The sequence below is a fragment of the Salmo salar genome, unplaced genomic scaffold (genome assembly GCF_905237065.1).
Source record: "Salmo salar unplaced genomic scaffold, Ssal_v3.1, whole genome shotgun sequence".
Taxonomy (NCBI): Eukaryota; Metazoa; Chordata; class Actinopteri; order Salmoniformes; family Salmonidae; genus Salmo; species Salmo salar.
In genome coordinates, this window is record NW_025547433.1 from 160,001 (window position 1) to 165,000 (window position 5,000).

At 42.5% G+C, this 5,000-nt stretch overlaps 1 protein-coding gene across 1 annotated transcript in view; it reads left to right on the forward strand.

Moving 5' to 3' along the window:
• The window catches only part of LOC123731819 (glypican-5), a 173,924-nt gene that overhangs the window by 126,090 nt on the left and 42,834 nt on the right, over positions 1 to 5,000 (forward strand). The window lies entirely within an intron of this gene.

The window sequence follows — 5,000 nt, forward strand, 5'->3', positions numbered from 1 at the left end:
CTAAAGATTATGACGAATGTAGTTTACTCTTAAAAACAAAACAAAATATTCACAAATATTTTCTTCAAACTATTTTTGGTAGAAATATTTAATTTATATAATACATTAGGATTCTCAACAAACGTTCAGGTTTCTGCTTTTGGGAAGATGAAGGACGCTGTGTGGAATCGTTTAAGGGGAGAGAAAAAAGGCTTGTTGCTTTTTTAACATGGGAACTTTTGAAGTAGCAACTAGGAGAACGAACAAACAAACAAACATCAATTTGTTCGATTACAATCAAAAAGGCGCTGTTTTTCTTTTGATTAGTTTCTATTGAAGAGAAATTAGGTCACGTCCTGTTTCATTACCAGGTAAAGCTATAAATTAGGTCACATCCTGTTTCATTACCAGGTAAAGCTATAAATTAGGTCACATCCTGTTTCATTACCAGGTAAAGCTATAAATTAGGTTACATCCTGTTTCATTACCAGGTAAAGCTATAAATTAGGTCACTTCCTGTTTCATTACCAGGTAAAGCTATAAATTAGGTCACATCCTGTTTCATTACCAGGTAAAGCTATAAATTAGGTCACGTCCTGTTTCATTACCAGGTAAAGCTATAAATTAGGTCACATCCTGTTTCATTACCAGGGAAAGCTGTAAATTAGGTCACATCCTGTTTCATTACCAGGTAAAGCTATAAATTAGGTCACATCCTGTTTCATTACCAGGTAAAGCTGTAAATTAGGTCACGTCCTGTTTCATTACCAGGTAAAGCTATAAATTAGGTCACTTCCTGTTTCATTACCAGGTAAAGCTATAAATTAGGTCACTTCCTGTTTCATTACCAGGTAAAGCTATAAATTAGGTCACTTCCTGTTTCATTACCAGGTAAAGCTATAAATTAGGTCACATCCTGTTTCATTACCAGGTAAAGCTATAAATTAGGTCACGTCCTGTTTCATTACCAGGTAAAGCTATAAATTAGGTCACGTCCTGTTTCATTACCAGGTAAAGCTATAAATTAGGTCACATCCTGTTTCATTATCAGGTAAAGCTGTAAATTAGGTCACATCCTGTTTCATTACCAGGTAAAGCTGTAAATTAGGTCACATCCTGTTTCATTACCAGGTAAAGCTATAAATTAGGTCACGTCCTGTTTCATTACCAGGTAAAGCTGTAAATTAGGTCACGTCCTGTTTCATTACCAGGTAAAGCTATAAATTAGGTCACGTCCTGTTTCATTACCAGGTAAAGCTATAAATTAGGTCACGTCCTGTTTCATTACCAGGTAAAGCTATAAATTAGGTCACATCCTGTTTCATTACCAGGTAAAGCTATAAATTAGGTCACGTCCTGTTTCATTACCAGGTAAAGCTATAAATTAGGTCACGTCCTGTTTCATTACCAGGTAAAGCTATAAATTAGGTCACATCCTGTTTCATTACCAGGTAAAGCTATAAATTAGGTCACGTCCTGTTTCATTACCAGGTAAAGCTATAAATTAGGTCACGTCCTGTTTCATTACCAGGTAAAGCTATAAATTAGGGCACATCCTGTTTCATTACCAGGTAAAGCTGTAAATTAGGTCACGTCCTGTTTCATTACCAGGTAAAGCTATAAATTAGGTCACATCCTGTTTCATTACCAGGTAAAGCTATAAATTAGGTCACATCCTGTTTCATTACCAGGTAAAGCTATAAATTAGGTCACTTCCTGTTTCATTACCAGGTAAAGCTATAAATTAGGTCACGTCCTGTTTCATACTCATTACCAGGTAAAGCTATAAATTAGGTCACAGTCCTGTTTCATTACCAGGTAAAGCTATAAATTAGGTCACGTCCTGTTTCATTACCAGGTAAAGCTATAAATTAGGTCACTTCCTGTTTCATTACCAGGTAAAGCTATAAATTAGGTCACATCCTGTTTCATTACCAGGTAAAGCTATAAATTAGGTCACGTCCTGTTTCATTACCAGGTAAAGCTATAAATTAGGTCACGTCCTGTTTCATTACCAGGTAAAGCTATAAATTAGGTAACGTCCTGTTTCATTACCAGGTAAAGCTATAAATTAGGTCACATCCTGTTTCATTACCAGGTAAAGCTATAAATTAGGTCACGTCCTGTTTCATTACCAGGTAAAGCTATAAATTAGGTCACGTCCTGTTTCATTACCAGGTAAAGCTATAAATTAGGTCACGTCCTGTTTCATTACCAGGTAAAGCTATAAATTAGGTCACGTCCTGTTTCATTACCAGGTAAAGCTATAAATTAGGTCACATCCTGTTTCATTACCAGGTAAAGCTATAAATTAGGTCACATCCTGTTTCATTACCAGGTAAAGCTATAAATTAGGTCACATCCTGTTTCATTACCAGGTAAAACTATAAATTAGGTCACATCCTGTTTCATTACCATGTAAAGCTATAAATTAGGTCACGTCCTGTTTCATTACCAGGTAAAGCTATAATTTAGGTTACATCCTGTTTCATTACCAGGTAAAGCTATAAATTAGGTCACATCCTGTTTCATTACCATGTAAAGCTATAAATTAGGTCACGTCCTGTTTCATTACCAGGTAAAGCTATAAATTAGGTCACATCCTGTTTCATACTCATTATCAGGTAAAGCTATAAATTAGGTCACATCCTGTTTCATTATCAGGTAAAGCTATAAATTAGGTCACATCCTGTTTTATTATCAGGTAAAGCTATAAATTAGGTCACATCCTGTTTCATTATCAGGTAAAGCTGTAAATTAGGTCACATCCTGTTTCATTACCAGGTAAAGCTATAAATTAGGTCACATCCTGTTTCATTACCAGGTAAAGCTGTTTCAGTGGTTCTCAGTACGTGTCACCAGAGAACTTCAGGGAGTAGGGGAATCAATGAATACATATTTACATACACGTGTTTGTGTGTGGAGCCATATGTTTGTGTATGGCACGGGTTTGTGTATGGCACCGTGTGTGTGGTGTGGACCGTGTGTTTGTGTGTGGAGCCATATGTTTGTGTATGGCACCGTGCGTTGTGTATGGCACCGTGCGTTTGTGTATGGCACCGTGTGTTTGTGTAGCACCGTGTGTTTGTGTATGGCACCGTGTGAATGTTGTGAATGTATAATGGGAACGTATGGGAGGACACAACTCTCCTATAGCCTTGAGATCTCTGGAAAGGTCACAGCCTTCATAATGTCAGCTGTGTTATGTTGAGGATGGCGGCGCGTGTTGTGGAAGGAAACAGTCCGTCAGCTGTGTTATGTTGCCCTGTTGAGGATGGACAGTTCTTCATGTCAGCTGTGTTATGTTGCCATGTTGAGGATGGACAGTTCTTCATGTCAGCTGTGTTATGATGCCATGTTGAGGATGGACAGTTCTTCATGTCAGCTGTGTTATGATGCCATGTTGAGGATGGACAGTTCTTCATGTCAGCTGTGTTATGATGCCATGTTGAGGATGGACAGTTCTTCATGTCAGCTGTGTTATAATGCCATGTTGAGGATGAACAGTCAGCTGTGTTATGATGCCATGTTGAGGATGGACAGTTCTTCATGTCAGCTGTGTTATGTTGCCCTGCTGAAGGTAAACAGTTCTTCATGTCAGCTGTGTTATGATGCCATGTTGAGGATGGACAGTTCTTCATGTCAGCTGTGTTATGATGCCATGTTGAGGATGGACAGTTCTTCATGTCAGCTGTGTTATGATGCCATGTTGAGGATGGACAGTTCTTCATGTCAGCTGTGTTATGTTGCCCTGCTGAAGGTAAACAGTTCTTCATGTCAGCTGTGTTATGATGCCATGTTGAGGATGGACGGTATTGTTTAAGAGAATGTAGAATAAACACATTGACACAGGTTTTACCTCAGACGTGGAGGTAATGTAGCAGACGCTCTTATCCAGAGCGACTTACAGTAGTGAATGCATACATTTCATACATTTTTCTCCGTACTGGTCCCCCCGTTGGGAATCGAACCCACAACCCTGGCGTTGCAAACACCATGCTCTACCAACTGAGCCACACGGGACTACACCCTCTGCTGTCCCAAATCACACCCTATTCCCTACATAGAGCACTTATTTTGTGTGTAGTGTACTATTCGGGGAATAGGGCACAACGAGCCATATAGGCCCTGGTTAAAGGTAGTGCACTATGTAGGGAATAGGGCACAACTGAGCCATATAGGTCCTGGTTAAAGGTAGTGCACTATGTAGGGAATAGGGCACAACGAGCCATATAGGCCCTGGTTAAAGGTAGTGCACTACATAGTGAATAAGGTCCCATTTCAGACAACACCTTGAGAGCCCCTCATCAGAGCTGCCTGACTCCCCCAGGCGTGCTGCCTGACTCCCCGCGGATCCGCGTGCTGCCTGACTCCCCGGCGTGCTGCCTGACTCCCCGGCGTGCTGCCTGACTCCCGGCTGCCTGCGCCCCGCGTGCTGCCTGACTCCCGGCGTGCTGCCTGACTCCCGGCGTGCTGCCTGACTCCCCGGCGTGCTGCCTGACTCCCCGGCGTGCTGCCTGACTCCCGGCGTGCTGCCTGACTCCCGGGGCGTGCTGCCTGACTCCCGGCGTGCTGCCTGCAGAGGGGAGGAGGGTGATCTGGAGGCGTCCTCTCCTGAAAGAACCTCAGAGAGAGAGAGCACAGACAGACGGACGGACGGACGGACGGACGGTCGGTCGGTCGGTCGTTCCTTCCTTCCTTCCTTCCTTCCTTCCTTCCTTCCTTCTTCCTTCCTTCCTTCCTTCCTTCCTTCCTTTGTTCTCCTGGATACAACCCTGCATCCCAAACAGCACCCTCATCCCTAGATAACGGAACTACTTTTCACCAGATCCCTGTGGGTTTTCCCCTATGGGCCCTGGTGCACTACACAGGGAATAGGGTGCCATTTGGGGACGTAAGCCAGCCTATCTGCTGTAATAACACGGATTACAGCAGTACAAAGAGGGACTGGTATCAGAGTCCCCCCCCCCACGGGAGTCCAAGGCCTCCGCAGGAACTGCCTATCAGGAGATGACAGAGGT